Genomic DNA, 18,764 nt, shown 5'->3' with positions numbered 1-18,764 from the left:
GGTCTTTGAGCAGCAAACCACGCACATCCTTGTAGGTGCTGCCTTTTTCTGGGTTGGTGGGATGTGTTCAATGAAGTGATGACCAGTCAGGCATTCTGGGTTGACAACAATGGAAGTAGTCAGTCACTACTTGTGGCTTCATCACTTCTTTCCCACGTTTTGTGTGTACCAGAACGGTGGAGACATCATGGACAGTACTCATCAGGCATACATCTTTCTTGTCATGCCATCCCAGGGCCATCATCTAGCTTTTCGGTCAGGCAACAATTTCTCCTGTCTTCAGCTTCCCTTTTGCAAACATTGATGGCAGGTTGCGCCGGTTAGCCCTAACAGTTCCATAGGCATCTGTTCTGTGTTGCAGAAGGAACTCATAAAGCTCAGGAGAGGTGTAGAAATTGTCAGTTGTGACACAATAGCCCTGACCTAGCAATGGCTCTATGAGAGATGGCACTGAAGATGTTGCCAATCCATAATGGCTGTATCTTGGGTTGAACTGTGTCCCTTTTTCTAGTGTACAGTACTGTATTCCATATGTAGCCAGATGGGGATTCATTTGCACAGCATATGCGTTTTCACGCCAAATCGTGCCCTCTTTGACGCAATGCACTGCACCCAGCTGAGCCTCCCCTTGTAAGCTATTAGACTTTCGTCAATGCTGACATCTCTTTCTGGCACAAAGGTTTGCTGGAAATTTTGTAGAACCATCTGAGACACTTCCCAAATTTTCTTAAGTTTTCGGTAGTCTCATCAAATTCTTCATTGTTTGCGAAGTGCAAGTACTTCATGATAAGGGAAAAGCAGTATTCTGGCATGACTGTGCCAAAGAATGGAGTGGCAATCATTTTATTCTTGGACCAGTACCACTTCTGCACGGGTTTGCCCACAACTCCCTGCAGGATCACCAAGCCCAAAAACAGCTAAATATCCTTGGTCACAAGTTCCCACTTTCTGCTTCTTGCAAACCTCAGGTGTGGAGCAACTTGTCCAGTGTACCTGCATAAAACAAAATAAAAAATGTATTAGGTTATGTTCTTTTATAGTGTGGTTGAAGGTTGTGAGTAATATGTTAGCAAGCATATATGTTTGCCCAAAAAATTTCAAAAAGTTAGCAAACACAGAGCAACCTACATGTTTGCATAAAAAAAAAATAGCCAAAAGCTTTAAAAAGTTAGCAAACACAGAGCAGCACACACGCTGGCATAAAACATTAAAAAGTTAGCAAACAGAGCAGCATACATGTTTGCATAAAAAAAAAAAAAATTGCCAAAAAACTCAAAAAGTTAGCAAACACAATTTTTCGATAACTTCGGTAATCGATAATCGGTCAAAAACAACTTCAGGGATGCCAGGGGGTCGTCGCATTCAGCCTCAATTTTCATCCCAAGTGCGCTGGTAAATGAAAATCTTGGCGGTGCTGCCTGGTCCGCATCAAGGTCAACGAAGCACCATGTGCACACAGCACTGACCTCAGGTTCAGAATCATCGCTCCGTTCACTTTCACTGTCTGATGACAAATTTACATGGTGAATAACTATCGCTCGATTCCACAAGGGACTCCAAATCGCCGGCGAGATGCTTTTTGGATGTGGTCCCCAGCAATCAGTCAGGAACAATTAAGGTCAAAGACAAAGTGATGAAATGATACATTCAGGAAGTGATTTATAAGCCATCAAAAGGTCAGATCAATGTCAGGGCTAATAGTGGGCAAAATGTAAATCAGGGCACTGGGCAATGATGCTTGGTGCACTAAAATATGTACTTGTACTGTTATTTAATATAGTGTTTTTTTTTGGGTTTTGTACTGTAAAAATTTTTTTAAAGCAGATTACATAGCAATCTGCTTTTAAATTTCCTGCCCCCACGTTCCATCACTCCACCGCATCACCCGTAAGATGTCACATCTTGCCGGGTGATGCGATGGGGATGTCCCCGCCCTGCTCACTCCCCTAGATCCACCAACGATGCTGCTCGCATCACCCGGAGGATGCGAGCGTCACATCCTCCTGGGAATGTAAGCAGCTATAGTATCTGTATCAGTTATCACCACTGGCATCACCCCCCAGAATATTCTCTTGCTGATCGCATCACCAGATAGATCTGATGCTCCATGCAGAAATCCTGCATGGTGCATTGCATCTAACTGATTATAGGTTCAGCGGCGCTGCTGGGACCCAGGCGGCATTTAAAAGCAGATTACTTGGTAATCTGCTTTTAAATTTCCCGCCAGGCCATGCCCCCCAACAGACAGACGCCCCAGCATCACAGCGGGATCGTCCGATCGCCACTGGAGTGCGGGGCACAGGTAAGAGGGGGTTCTAAAGTTACCGCTTTTTGCAAGTGAATTCCACCCAGAGTCACACTCGGGATTACCGCTAGGGGGGGGTTAAAGAGGGAACTAAACCTGTTCCTATTTGTGAGACTATACCATTGTAAATGGAAGGTTGAATCGTGTCTTTAGTTTGTGCATTATAACCTGTAGTGTCTTTGTTTTTCTCATGTGTATTCGTGTTGTGATGTCTTTTTTTGTTGTACGTGGTGAAATGTCATTAGGTACTCTTTTCAACTCTTGTTTTTGCCCAAATGTACTTGAGCCAGTATTGAAAAAAAAAAATAGGTCTGATGATCTTTCAGAGCCGCTTTCATCGGTAGTTTCTCTATTTCTCTCAGGGATTCCTCTTTTAGGGAATCCTCCTTTTCTTAGTTGGTTCCACTTATATGCCCTTTTTGACATGAAGGTTTGCTGGTCTTTCAAGAACTTTTGTTCTTTGTTTGATACCAATTCTGCGTTTGTTTTTTTAAAAATAATTTTGACTCTCAAGATTTTTGGCACATAAACTTTTAAACTTTTTAAGGAAAGCAAAGCAGAATTTTCAACATAGAAATAAACTAATTAGGCATCATTTTTTCCTAATTCCATTGTATGATATCCAATTATTAGAGACATAATTTTTGAGAGCAGTCCTTAAGGACCTCTTTCCACACTTTCTTCAAAATTGACATATTTTTCACATTTGGAAAAATTTGTATACAGAGACCAATGGGGTTGCATTTTTCCCATAATATATCTGTTCAAATAATGTATATGCCAATAAGAAATGGATTTCCTCTTGTATAACATTTTTAGTTTATATGCAACTCCATTGATCTCCGATTCCTTTTTCGTATGGTTTGTACAGGTTTCTGTGAGCCCCAAGGCAAAACCTTCCCACGCATTACCTCGTAGAGTCATAATAAAGTGAAAGATGTGAGAAAAAAAATCAAAGGCCCACCAGAGAGACTAACACAGTTCTCACTATTGTTTCAAGTACTTTCAAAATTAGATTATACTCATTTCAAAGATCACAAGGTTGGTTAAACGGACAATACAGGTGATTCCAGACCTAAAAATTCTTGGCTCTTAAAACTAAATCCGTTGGTTGCTGTTGTACTTCTGCCATAATCCTGCTGATTAAAGGACAAACTTAGATGGTGCTGTTGACCTGTATCAATTACAGGTCCAGGACTTCCGTGGAGATAGCAATCCTGTTCAATCATAGAATGGTGTAATCCCTGTGCAGAAGTAACATTATTTCTGGTAGCTGGCTAGTTTATAGCCTAAACAAAAAGCCTCCAGGAGCTAGTTTTTCATTTGACAAAAGTACATTGCATATCACTTTTGTTCAAGTTAAGGTCTACTTCAAGGGCAGCAGGGTTTAAACTCTGAGCTGATAGATCATTGTTCCTATCCATGGGCTAATGAAACCCTGTACACATGGGCATCTGTACACTAAACAGCTTGTTCCTTACTGACACTACATCAAAATGAACACAGATATTATTGGACTCCAATGTAAATTAAATATTTAAACAAGAATTGTGATAGTAAAATCAGATAACATTAATGTAATGTAACATTAAGGTATTATCATGGGTTAAGGGGGGAGGGGAGGAACACCAGAATGTAAACAGGAAGATAATGATAAAGAACTAGACCTCAAAGCTAGGGAAAGGGAAATGGTCACCACCTACAGAAACCCTAGATCTAGCCCTGACTCCTGTCAGTATGAATAGACCCTGAAAGTGGGAGGATTCATACACCAGAACATAGACCCTAGGAGCCCTGAAATGCCCTAGGAGTAGTGACAGGGTATGAGACTACTGGTTCCTTCCCAGATGAACGAACCAGCATCTCCCTGAGGCCTAGTAAAAACGAGCAAAGGGTAACACCAAAATACAAAGAGAAGTAAACTTATCTTCAATAGAAAATGGATGAGCAGGACCTCAGGAGAGGACCACACACCGCTCTTCCACCTCCAAGCAGAGAATATCAACTGCATGACCTGAAGTGTAAGGCCAGGCTAAATAGAGGAAAAGTAATGATAACAAGCTGCAGCTGAGACCAGAGGTGTGGTCATTACCAACAACAACATTGAAACAAGTGAAAGCAAAGAGACTGTCAGATAACCTCACGTGCAGCCAGTCTCTCAGATCATCTACCCTCATGGGAGGGACCGTGACAGATATAGAGGGTGAGTATATACAAAGGTCTCTTAAAGTTGTCCATAAATAAATTTGCATTCCATGGGGGCTATATTGTAGCCCATTGTAGTAATTTGCATTTCTAGATAATAATACAATTAAAGCAAAAATACATTACCCCCTCCCCACCCTAAAACCTTCTTGTAGGTAGCATAAAGATGGGGCATCCCAGACTACCTGTATCCCCTCAGTATGTGAATATAAGTATAGAGACTGCTTACACCTATGCTACATAATAAACACAATTCAGGCAGACCACCCGCATTCTGAAAGCTGTTTGGAAAATCTGTGGTGTCTTGCAACTAAGAAGGCATCAACAATATTTAGGATTGTAGAATAAGATCTAGAAAAACAGGAAAGTGTTTAAATATATAGAGCCACGTTTGCTCAACCTGGAGGTTTTACAGGATTCTTTGGTAAACCGTAAAACAATGAAATCTGTGGAAATAAGGTCTTCTGTACTCCAAAACTTTGGGTCTCCTGGACATCATCAGTCATTATGCCTGACTTAATAGCATGCACTAATGTTTACATACTCTTTTGTACTATATAGCTGCATTTTTGGAGGCTATGTATAAGACCCTGGTCCAGTGCCAGAATTTACCAGATGCATATCTCGGATTATAACTGAACACCATCACCTATAGCAGTGGTGGTGAACCTATGGCATGCATGCCAGGGGGGGGGGGGCACTCAGAGCCTTTTCTGTGGGCATGCACTCCCCACCTCGGCTGGCCTCATTGGCTATTGTACTATTGTCCCTCTGTCAGCTTGTGCTGGCTGTGGATTTTCCCTTCTCTAAAGTCCTCAGTTAACCCTGAGAATAGGAGGATGTGGGGCGGAGAGGCAGCTGATGTCTATTGAAGCTGATGTGTCTTGATCCAGAATTAAAAGGGTGAAAGTACAGAGCAGGGAAATAAAGTGAGGAAGGGGGGATCTTGTTTTAATCTGTCCTAGTTATAGGAAGTACAATATGAATTAAGCTGAAGACACAGAACAGAGCTACACAGCGCAGGGACAGGAGTCTGCTATACCCAGTCAGGACCAGGTGAAAACAAAGCTTGTGGTAGAAAGTAAGTGTCTGTTGATTGTAATAGGAACCCTGTAACTGTGTATTGCTGTCCACAGTGCTTTAAAAAAAATGTGTGCAATGCTATGCAATTGTCATGTGTTTAGTAAAACTCCCTGCATTCCTGTATTGTGAGATATAAATAATATGTATTATTTTTATTTTTGCTGTCTGCACTCTACTAGGAAGATGTTGATCATTTTCTCTTAGTGACAATGGCCTCGTTACCAAAATAAATGAAGGTGGCAATTGATGATAGCATCTAGCTTAAATGCCTTTCAGAGGGGTTTGGACAAATTTCTGGAGGAAGTCCATCACAGGCTACTAGTCCTGATGGGTATGGCTACCTCCTCATTATAGATGTGGGCCACTGTGAGATACAGGAGCTGGACTAGATGAGCCATTGGCCTGATCAAGCGGGCTCTTATGTTCTTATCAGGTTAGTATTATTACACAGTATTTATATAGCGCCATCATATTACACATTGCAGGTTATCAGTCTTATCAGGTTGTTGCTCATTGCTGGTGTCGGGTTATAAATTGGTTCTGTCATAGAGAGTGATTGCTGTACATTGCATGAATGACATTCACACTAATTGACATCTGTTCTGTGAGTCTAGTACAAGAAAGGTTACAATGTCATTGCATAGCAGCAGGTTGCACTTACCTGACATCACATGACCAGTGTAATGCTCGGTGTGGTGTCATAGGTTGGTGTGCAGGGTTCATCTCTCGATGGCTTGTGTGTGCTATATGAGAGGACAGGACAGACATGGCACTCATTGTACTGGGATTGTCAGGGGGAACTTTGTATGGGCTGCTGTCCACAGGAACCAACCTGGGCTCATGCTAATGGAAAAATGAGAGCTTGTATGGATGATCAAGGTCTGGAACCCTCCTGTGTATGGGAAATGTGCATTACACTTCCACTTCATCCTATATAAGAAATTCTCCAGGAATGCATGTACATCGGAGGTGAAACAAAGGCAGGAAATTAACTTACCTTTTGCAGAGCAGGCCAAAAGCTAGTGGTCAGTGGAACATTGCCCCTTTGCTCTGGTGGTCAGCAAATTCAAAAGGAACCCCAGCTGAGAATCACTGCCGTAGATTGTTGATTTTAGGGAATATCCGTTTCTTTTGTGTTAACTAATAGTGTAAGCTATTTTGATATAGTGATAGAATTGTATTGGGCACTTCATTTGTTTTCAGTTTTGTGTTTTTGTAGACTTCAAGTCTTGATCACCCAAAAATAAGTACAGCAAAAAAAGCAAAACAGATAGTGGAAGATCATTCTAAGAGGCCTGGACAGAGGAATTTGGAGTGATTGAACGCAATGGGAAAGGGTTATGTATTCTGGATAATGAAAGTGTTGTGTGTCGCACATCAAGTGTCAAACGACACTTTGACTCCAAACACAAAAGTGTTGTCAAACTTGGTGAGACTGAAAGAAAACAGTTTCTTGAAGGGAAATTGAGGATATATTCCTAGTATCTTAGTTTTTTTAAAATATCTTTCTAGAACTAATCATCTGACAGCTGCCAGTTTTCAAATTTCACTGTGCATAGCAAAACATGGTAAGCCTGCTGGTAAACATGGGGATATTATCAAAACAGACATGTTATCTGTGAGTAATTTTCTTTTCATGATTTTCCAAACAAGTAAGAAATTATTCAGCGCATCTCTGAGATGCCACTTTTGCATAATGCTGTTGGTGACATCATGAGTGAATAGCTGATGAAACTGGTGTCTTTGCCTGAAAGAACACAAGGGATAGATATCTACAATGGTGTGATGGAGGTTTTAATAACTAGTGATGAGGCACCTTCTATGGTGGGGGGCAAATCTGGTTTCATACAGTTCTTTGGTAAAGACACAAAACATCAAGTCATTCAGTTTTATTGTATCATACATCAAGAAGCTCTTTGTGCAAGGGAAAGCAGCAAAGGATGTTTTGTGATATCAAAACATTTGAGAGAAAACTGCAGGTGTTTGAAAGAGACATTGAAAGTGGGCTGCTGAAATGTTTTCCAAACCAAAAAATGCATTTAGAAAATTCTACATTTGCGGACTATCCTACAAGCCATCAGAAAATCTACAAGGAATTTTCTAATATTGTAGGAGCTGCAAAGGGGAATTTTAGTAACAGATCTTTACAGTTCTGTAAGATGGAAACAACCCTGTGTTTTCTTACTTCTCCAGATAAAGGCAGATTTTAAGAACTTGATCTTTCCTGCTTAAACTGGTTAGATTTAGGAAATCCTGAAATGGAGCTATTGGAATTTCAAGAAAGCTCTATGGACAAATAAATTCTATAACCTGCATGAAACACTTGAGAAGACAGAAGGAATGACGAATGACAGCACAGTTAGTTTTGAAAATGAAATCCTTAAAGTGTGGAATTCTCTGCCAAATAATTTTAGGTCAATGAAAGGACGTGAGAATGCGTTCCTTACTTTGTTTGGATCATCTTATGCTTGTGAGCAGTTGTTTTCAGCTTTTAATTTTATCAAATATGACACCAGAAACAGACTAAGAAATGACCTGAGTGCTGCATGTTTTGTTCTCAAACTTACATACAAAGTTTGAGCCAAAGTTATAATTATTATCAGCATGCTTGAAACATCAAAAATCAGATTATTTGTTCAAAAGCATGCCCAAATGCAAACTTTCAAAGGAAAATTGATTGTATCAGCTGTATTGAAAGTTCTTTCATTGTGTTTTTCTTTTAAGACAAAAGATGGTAATGTATGGGTTGTTTTATCTAAACTAAAACCTCAGTATTCGGGTTAAATTGCCACAGTGGCACGTGTGCGATAAACAAGTGGGTTGCAGTTTAGGCACTTGGTCTCTAAAAGGTTCACCATCACTGACCTATAGAAAGCCCTCGCTCAGCCTTGGGAGGGTAGTTGCACTGTCCTAACACATGGTGATCCACAGATAATGCAGTACAACAAAAGCAAATTCAGAAAACCTGGCCAGAGGTCATACACAGGTTAGCTGTCAAACAAGGTGTTCAAGGGTAAAGATAAGGCTGAGTCTGCAATAAGTTATACAGAAAGACACACCACTAAAAGTTAAGGCCAGCCAGCCTAAACACTACAACAGGCGAATAGTGCCTGGGAACTGAGACGATATAAAGTACCAGTAGCCATAAACTAATGTGCTAATTGTCTGCAGCACATGGTCTAAAATCCCCTTCAGCTGCACACAGTCTGAATGTATGTTTGATATATTGAACACATGTTGTGTTGGAAATGCTAAAATAGGCACATGCATAGCTAAAAAGAAAACTACAGGTGCAGCAAGCTGTACAGTATAGGACAGACAGCTAATTGCTTAATTTCCTTTACTGCTGAAAGTAACACCATTGGAGGAAAAAAAAGAGGGAGCACTAGACTACGGGGGCTTATGGTGCGGGATTGCTGGCAGGATAAGTAATTTCTAACACTATGGGGTGTATATATAAATTATTCCACTATTCATTTCACTCAAAATTCGACCATAATTTACATACATATAGCATATTCTATTGTGACAGTTGTGCATTTTGACAATTGGCCACTAGTTGGCAAAACAAGTCATTGTTTTAAAAGACACTGAAACGAGAAGTGTAGAGAGAGATTCAAACACCTGTCTGCAACTTTCAGACTACTTGACAGGAGAATAATTTATAAATAGAACCCTGAGCCCTTGAAACTAGCAGAGACCTTGGTGTAGATATGAATTACCAAAATTTTTCTACATCTGTAGGCACTTAACAAGCATGGGTGCATGGAATGATAATTTAGAACAGAGTGTGAGACAACTGAAGGCAGATGTCCTGGCAGTCCCAGCACTCAAACTACCAAACCAGTCCAGACCTTTTGAACTCTACTGCTCAGCAAAAGGTGCCACTAGAAAATGAGTGCTTGTACAGCCTTCCCTATCAGGAACACATGCTGTGGCCTATGAGAGTGAACAACTAGATCCAATAATTCAAAGATCACCCTCTTGTGTCAAGGCAGTGACAGCAGCTGCTCTGTTGGTGGACAAAGTAGCAGTGGTGAGAATAGGCCAGCCATTACAGTGTATACTACACATGCTGCTGAAGGGATCCTGTCAAGGGCAAAGACAAGACACTTGTCATCTGCAAGACTAAGTAAATATAAAGCAACTATTCCATTCTACTGGAATCCAGAGGAATTACTATAAGGAACTGTACCACCAATAACCCAGCCAGCTACCTACCAGAGAGGGAAGGAGACTTACAAGAGGAGGGTGACAACAATTTCCTGGAAATAATGGAGGATGAAAAGTGACAAATATCCCCAATCTAAGGCACACCCCTTACAAGCCTGGATTTATTCTTATTCATGGATGGGTCAAAACTCTACAAAGATGGAACCCCAAGGACTGCATATGCTGTGACAACTTTGGAGAGTGTGGTTGAGAACCAATCACTTCTTACTTTGATGTCTGCTGAAGCAGCCGAATTGGTAGCCCTCACAAAAGCATGCAAAAGTGACAGAAGGCAATACAGTGAACATTCATACAGATAGCCAATTTGTATTAGGGGTTGTACATGATTATGGACCCATATAGAAGAACAGGGTATTCAATAAAGCTGCTGAGAACGAGTTCAAGACTTATCTGATGCAGTCACCAAACCACTGTAAGCAGCTGTACTGAAGGTTAAAGCTCACACCAGAGGTGTTTCCTAGGAAGAAAATGAAAACAGTCTTACAGATCTCACAGCCAGGAAAACAGCATAACAATCGGGAACTACTATGATTCAAGTACCCTGTTTCCCCTATAATAAGGCACTGTCTTATATTTTTTGAAATGCCAAAATATGCCCTGGGTCTAATTTTCAAGGGGGATGTCTTATTTTTCCATGAAGAAGACTACAGTACACATTTATTGTTGAAAATCACTCATGTGCCATTGATTGTCCCCTTCTGATCACTCTGTGCCATTGAATGTGCCATTGATTGTCCCCTTCTGATCACTACCGTATGTGCCATTGATTGTCCCCTTCAGTGTCCCCAAAACAGTGCACCCAAAGGGTGGAGGGAGCCAATGGAAAGACAAGGAGCCAAGGTCACAGAAGAAGCTATTGGTCCGTTATCAATGTATGATGACCCAAGATATTTAGGAGTTTGCTTTCCACCACAGGTAGAAAAGTTGATACTAAAACATAAGCCCATGGACATGTTAGACCTAAGACAATGGCCCAAATGATCAAAGCTACCTGGTTCATGAGTGACACATTAGGAAAATGTCAGGACTGTGTAAAGAGGTGCTTGATTTGTACCGAAAAATAATCCACATAAGCCAGCAAAAGTACCCACCATACATTTTTTGGTAGAGGTGTATAAACTAGTTTGTGTAGATATGTTTTTAAACAAAAAGGCTTGGCCAGTTAGTAGTGAAACTGTCAAAGCATCAGGAAAAAGGTTTTATGAAAATTGTTGTGTAGGTATAAAGTTTTAAAACTATCATATAGTTGATAGTGACCCATTTCACAGGTCAAATGATATATTTATTCTGATGTATTTTCTACAACAACAAGTATATATCTTGTATCACACTGAGTTTAGTAAAAGCAGAAAGATGTAATGGTGTGATAAAATTAAACTATCACAAATTATACAAATATGGGTTTACAATTTTTATATTAGTAAGAAGCTCAGTATAATAATGATTTGTCTGGATATGTGTAATCTTTATCCCAGAACTAATGTATGTGCAAAAGTGTTTATTCTTCTTCTATTACAGAATCCTGGTATATTATGCAGCCTGATGTCAGGAGATTGTGTTCTGATGAACAACTTTAAAAAATGCAGCTTGGAATCCTAATGTCAAGATCTAGTTGTGCTACTAATTTCTATTTCAACTGTAAGATTACAAGTAAAAAAGACTTGGCTACACCCAGATGCTGCAAGAAAGTTCAATCACCAACAAAAGATGAATAAACTTTCAATACTTGTTCATGTTACAGCAGTTACATGACAATTTATTAATTGCCTACAGGCCAACCATTTGTTTTTTTAATTGCACCCGAAAGCAGTTTACAAAGTTAATTTAATTAATTGTATGATATGCATGTATAAACCAATACATTTTGATGGCATACCTTTAATACCTCCCCTTTACATAATTAAGTTTTATAAAGAAAGAATATTGTGTGTATCAATATAATAAAGAAGTTACAAGAGAATATAGAATTGTATACCTAGAATTTAGTTAGGATTAGAAAAACGGTCAAATTGTGCAAATTTAGGAAAGTATAGCTCCAATTTTTATAAATGTAAGAAAAAGGACGAAAATATGGGGATTGTATATTAATATGTTGTTTAGTGCTTTGGCCTATCCTGCTTTTTATTGTATTATATTTGCAGATTTGATGTCACACTTACCTCTTCCTCGCTAAAGAGCCTCTCTCCTTGCGCATGCATAAATGTATGCAGACCCCATTGTCTCCGAAAAGCCACCCTACAATATATTCAAGATGTATCAAGAGTCAGAAAGGGACAGGTATGATGACATAGATGTTGTAAATTAGAGTACTCCTCGGATCCTATAAGGGATTCACATCCTGGAGAAGAGGGGCTCTTCACCCAGGAGGTGAACGTAGCACTGTGAATGTATTGCATCATGGATAGGAGGGAAAGATAGAGTGTGACCCTCAAATAGGGTCAATAGGAGGGAATGAGAGAAAAATATAGGGAATCTGTATATAGAATACACAATATACTCTGCTTCTATGATGAATGGAGACTGCTTTGTTTGGGACTTCATAGGCACCAATTGAAACAAAAATTTAGCTTTTATTAAGAACAGTAAAATTGAAAAAAATAAACTGTGGCAAATTCTAACATATCGCCACTACACTAAAAGTTGATGACAATCTTCTTATTTAAAAACGAACACACATACTGCAAATGACCTCACAATCACAGTTCAATGCTTGTCACGGATTTTAGCATCCGCTTCTTCAGGAATCAGTCATGAGATCTGAAAATTTATTGGTCAAACATTATTGAACAAAGGCGATCCTTTTGTATAATTATACAGACAACTCTCAGTGTTACAATTTCATATGCTCTACTTACATATTTGATTGACAAACCATCAAAAAGGTGAAAGCGCCTCCTCAGATGTAACACTTGCTCACCATAATGGGAGGCAGGACAAAGATAAAACAACACGCTGACCAAGGATGTCAGGGCTGAGAGTTGTATGTATAATTATACAAAAGGATCGCTTTTGTTCAATATTGTTTGTCTAAATTTTCAGATCTCACAACTGATTCCTGGAGAAGCGGATGCTAAAATCTGTGACAATCATTGAACTGTGATTGATTGTATGTTTTTAAATAGGAAGATTGTCATCAATTTATAGTGTAGTGTTGAATTTGCCACGGTTGATTTTATTAAATTTTAACGTTCTTAATAAAAGTTACATTTTTATTTCAATTGGTGCCTATAAAGTCTCATTTTTCACCTACATATTGAAAGGATCTGCTTCTACTTCTAGTTCCTCGAATGCACCCTGACTTCTCCTTCAACCACAGAGACAGACGTCTGGAGAGATACCCCAATAACACATACACACAGTATGGTCTTAGGAATATTCTCTAATCTTTATTTGACAAGGTGGTCTTTTTATACAGATAGGTATACAAGGGGTTGTCGTTATTCACGTACAGCTGTTTAATTTTTGGCCATATTTAGTGTTATTTGATACATTGCAAGGCATACATTGTATTCCAAAGAATTTATAATTTTCGCCATCTGTTTACAATTAAACTCCTCTTATGAAAATTTAGCTCACATTAGCTCTAGCTTTACAGTCCTGTAACAAAACTTTTTTAACTCTTCACATATCTGTATAACAATAGCTATAATAGCTGGGATATGGCACATAAATCTAATCTCTAGAAGATGGATGATCTGACTACACTTATGCTATACTGCTTTGTTTGTTTTTCAGAAACAAGTACCTGCAACAGAAAAAGTCAGGGGAATGACCCTGAAAGCTGAACAGAGGATGACCTTGAATGCTGATAAGAAACCCTGTACCAAAAATGCTAGACACATAGTTTATCCACCCTATTAACTGTTTGTGAACTTTTATGCTTTTATGGACTTCCGAGTAAAGCTACGTACACACTTCCAATTATTATCGTTGGAAAACGAACAAACCAAAAAGTATGAAAACAGTGCAACAAATGAAACAATAAATTAATTAATTTTGGTAATGAGTACAATGTAACCTAAAAAAGTAGCACTTACCCAAAAGAAGATGACCCCTATTGCTCATTTATTAAAGCAGGAATCCAGCTGGCAAATGAAGGTGTGTACACTAGCACTCGGCTCTGGCCCGCAGAAAAACGCCTCGTATGTTGGCGCATCTCAGTGATGAATCAGGGCGGTTGTATTGAATCCAATAAAAAAAAAATTTGAATTTTCTGCCACGACCACCGTCAACGGGCGCACGCACTGACGTCTTCAGGACTCGCTGAGGAATGCGTATGCGAACGCCAAGCGTGGAATTTTTTCCATTTTTTGCATGGAAGTTTATTTTAAATTGTAGGCCTATAATTCTTAGGCATAACTCACCGAAATATGTCCAAAATTTAATAAATTTAATAGACAAAAAAAAAAAAAAATGATAAAACATAAAAAAAACCAAACTCTTAAAAAAAAGCATGTAATGTAACTGTACAGAAGCCTATATTATATATATATAATTATATATAAATTTTATAAAGATTTCTTTGTATTTGACTCAATACAGCTTTTTTGTATTGAATCCAATACAAAATAATTTGAATTTCCTGCCTGCACCCACGTCACAGGGAAACCCCGGAGATCGTTTCTGCACACAGCAGGAGAAGACAGAAGAGGAAGGATGTCTCCAGAGGAGCTGCAGGGACAACGTAAGTGTTTTTTTTTCAGTTGTAATCCGATTGTCATACAATGTTTCTATTTTTAGCTACCCCAAACCTGGTTAGGGGTAAACACTTTCAGCAAGTTTTCTTACCCCGAACCAGGCTCGGGGTTACCACCCAGGGGGTTAAAAGGGGGTAATAAAGACATATTATTGAAATGAAACAATATAGCAACAAACACAATAACATAGCATTAACATTGACTTCCTAATTGCGAAATGGGCATTAAAACATTCAAAGTTTAAAAAACAAAAGCAGCTATTGTACTAAATGGTAAGCAAAGTTATCAAATTTAGCAACATAGATTATTTAGGATAACAAACAAAACAGCCCCCCCCGAATCCCTAGCAGCAGCCCCTGCACAGGGACATGAGACTATGGATCTAAAGTCAGCTTCTGCAGTGCACAGACTTATAAATTATTGCAGAGGACATCAAAAGTGTCCCCTTTGCAGCCATATCAGACCTGAAAGAAGACATCAGTTCTATCACCAGGGGGTTATCTGCAGGAGCAGATGGGCCATGAAACATACCATATATTTTCTCTACATGCTGCAGTATCTGGAGGACCTCAATAACAATTATAGCAGGAGACACATCTGCCTGCAGAGCCTTTCAGTCTTTCCCAATGACTCTAGAGTCAGTCTACAACAGACTATTCAGGCACCCCCGCTGCAGTTTCTTTCTGCACTTAAGAAGGTACATAGAGCTCTGTGGCTGGGTGCTTGGAGACTGACCCTCCTAGAGTTTTTACTTTTCAGCGTTCAACTTAAGAAGCATTTGACAGTATGAGCTCATGATACAGTATGAGCTCCTCACATTTACCGACATGGAGGTTAGGTTATTTTAGGACCTATCAAGCATGAACCTGCAACACTGTAGGGACCAGCTCTCTTTTAGAACTGTTGAGAGAAAGACACATAACCTACAAATGGAAATTCTCCTTCTACCTGTTAACACCCTTGGTGGGTTGATCCATTAATTTTAACAGAATCTGAGAAAAACCAACCTGGCCTATCACAGGGTGCTTTGAGACCTTTTCGCAGACTGGCTTCCCTTGCACAGCACCAGATCACTTAACTACTAAAACAGAGGCTATCAAGAATTGTCTCTATACTGGTCTAAATTTGTTGTAAAAACTGTCCTGTTTGAATTGCTAAGTTAAGTTTGTGTTTTATTTAGAGGAATTGTAAATGGAGCTGGGGATGTTCCTTGGTAACTATACTGGGTGGATAATGGTTGTGGTGTAAGGGAGAGCGATTTACTTCAACTTTACCACCACATTTTTGCTGTGGCTTCTATATATTTTGTAAAAGTGTATGCCCTTTACAAACTGTGAAAGATTGTTAGCATCCTATAGGTCAATGGTCCCCAACCTTTTGCAGGTCCCGGACCACTAAATGCATGGACTCCGGAGAGTGCATGCGCAGGGAGCCATATGTCATTTAAAGGGGAAGAAACTTTCCCCCAGAGTGAAGTCATGATGCCAGAACCCGCCCAATCTCCCATCGCAGGTCTGAGTCTGGTTGTGGGTCTGGTTGGGCTGAGTGGGCAGGTTGTGTCCAGAGACCTCTCCTGACCCTGCTGAGGGGTGTACCAGCCAGAGGCCACCTGTGAGATGGCCAGACCAGGAGTTGGGGACCCCTGCTATAGGTTATAGGCTTTTTAGCTGTTTTCTAGCTTTTTGAGAGGAAATAAAGGAAACAAACAATTACATACATAAAATTGCAAAACACTATACAGACGTAAACCAAAGAGGTACAATGATTACAGGGCTTATTTTTCAGAAACAACAAGTGACCAATGAGAAAGGTTACAGGAAAACAGGGGTGAATTAGATCTCAATTGGAGGATCATTAGATAACAGCCGATAGGCATCATACCAAGAAGTCTGATCAAATGTGAGCTCTAAAAAATGGATATATACAAACATACATACTCCATTTTAATAGGTAAAAGCATTACACCCATTGGCTTCCATGTAGGCAGTAAACATAACTTCAACGTAGTTATTATTCATTTTTTTGCTTTGGAACAAATCTCTCAAACCCCAGAGGAGGAAACATTGACATTAAACTTCTTCAAACAGAAACTAAATGTAGAGTGACTTTTAAAGCCACTCATGCACCAGGACTTAACCATATGTTAAGTTTTAAACCCTTCTTAAAAGACTAACATTTAGTCCACTGGCAGCAATACCTTTATCGCTCATGTACTTAAGAGTTTTGTTCTCTATATATGTGCTATATTTACGTTCAGTCATGTTGTATGGTATACTTTGGACTATTACATATAATCTTTGTGATATATGATGTATCTGATGTATGATGTAAAATAACACACAATATAGAATTGCATGTTTAATTATATATAACCTGCAAACCCAATATTGTATACGCAATTGTTTGTTGTGATCATTAGACATTCTCTTTGAATATTCCCCATACAGATTCCACTGGATGTTACATTGAGCTATTACAAGACATTGTATTATGAAATTACACATGGGAATGAAGGTTGAATACATCATAGTATTTTTAACTATAGGATACTTTACTATGGTTTGTTACATGGCAATACATGGTGTCTGAGCTATATTATTGTTACTGTGAGACTATATGACATTGTACCAGTAAAGAGCTTCTTGTAAAATGTGTTGACCTATTCACATTATTGATATTTTAGATTGTAAAGTAGTTTAATTGATATATTTCATTTTTTTTTTGCTTAACTTTGGGACATGGTACCATTATTGGTACAGATCACTGTTTACCTTGTGGACTTTTATCACAATTGTATTGATTGTATTTCAATTTGATTGTACTTTTATGCTTTTTGCACCTCACTTCCACAGTCAATTCATTATTTATTATTTTATTTATTTTTATTTATCTCTAGAGGATCAACCCTAACAATAACCTCCGTTTACCCCCATGGGACACACACAACTTTCTATCCCCATAATTTTTACACATTCAACAGACGCTCGATATTATCATTATTCACTTCTCATACTTTTACACCACATAAGAGACTATCATAATTAATTATTTTTTTCCTATACAGTTAACCTGTAACACACATCCTTTGATACATTTACACCAGCAAATGACTCATCAACGTGACTATGTATGATTTAGCCACCCCTCACACCTAAATACTTACTTTACCCCACCTTTTACAGATCATCTTTTGAGCACATTTTCCTCAGGGACATACGCTCTTTGATACTTTCTCATTATATCATCTATCATATTACTCTCCCCTTACTCAATGTAATTCCTTTTTCTTTCCCAGCCCTTTTATTTTTTCTTCCCCCTCCCCCCTTCACCCTTACCTTACCCTTGGGTCTTCCCCCTCCCACCCTGTGACTCAGGGGACACATCGCGGGGAATTTACCAGCATGATCACTGCTAAGGCAGACAGTGCATGTTACACTGTCTGCCAACCAGCTTACTGTCTCCCGTATGACCACTAACCTTCACATGGCAACGTAGGCGAGTTTACCTGCATGCCTTGGATGCGAGGTGGCATCCCGCTGGTATCATAGTGAATCCCTAATTGAATGCCCCCCAGACTCTACAACTGCGCATGCGCGATCTTCTCCGAATGAAGCATGCGCTGTGGAGACTCACATATGCCTTCATCCTTGGCCTATTTTTGGCAGAAAATTCGCAAAGCACAGAATAAGTGCCAGAATAAGTTTCTTTGCAGGGACAAACAGATACTAATTGCTACCTAGTGATCCCCTAGTGCAGGGGCCGGCAAACTCTGGCCTTTAGGCCACATACGGCCTAGCCGGTAGTTCGTTCCGGCCTAACGCCCCAAGGCCGGAACCGTGCCAGCGGATCGGCAAGGGGACATTAGGAACTACCAGACCCGCAAGAGCTCCAGTGCCACCTCCTTGCTGTGGCTCCCCTATTTATCGCGGCCAGGATTAATACTTCCGCCGCTGCGGTAAATAGGGAGCGCTGCCTTAAGGGAAATCCCTCTCCTCCGCAATGCATACGGAGGAGAGGGATTTCACTTCAGGGGACGTTACCTGGTGGTGGGTGGAGCCATTAGGGTGGGACTCAAAGTCCTGCCTAGTGTGCTCCCGCCCACCCCTGAAATGGCCTAGTGGCCATAAAAGTTTGCTGATCCCTGCCCTAGTGGGACCTCCTTATAAAACCCACTACAACCTCAATTTCCAAGTAAGTACATCATAATATATACTTTTGCTATTTTACCCCTTCTTTTATGA

The 18,764-nt window shown here is 39.7% G+C and overlaps 1 long non-coding RNA gene across 2 annotated transcripts; it reads left to right on the top strand.

Moving 5' to 3' along the window:
* The first annotated feature begins 5,372 nt into the window (after positions 1–5,372).
* Positions 5,373–13,763, top strand: LOC140342567 (uncharacterized). Of its 2 annotated transcripts, XR_011923098.1 has the most exons (4): positions 5,373–5,591; positions 5,773–6,026; positions 11,968–12,103; positions 13,562–13,763. It is a non-coding gene; the product is annotated as an uncharacterized lncRNA (long non-coding RNA). The 2 variants fall into 2 exon arrangements; XR_011923099.1 differs by lacking the exon at positions 5,773–6,026.
* Positions 13,764–18,764: the final 5,001 nt, after the last annotated feature.

Source organism: Pyxicephalus adspersus, chromosome 12, assembly GCF_032062135.1.
Source record: "Pyxicephalus adspersus chromosome 12, UCB_Pads_2.0, whole genome shotgun sequence".
In the NCBI taxonomy this organism is placed as follows: Eukaryota; Metazoa; Chordata; class Amphibia; order Anura; family Pyxicephalidae; genus Pyxicephalus; species Pyxicephalus adspersus.
The sequence above is the reverse complement of the archived record's forward strand: the minus strand, read 5'-3'. Positions and strand labels throughout refer to the sequence as shown.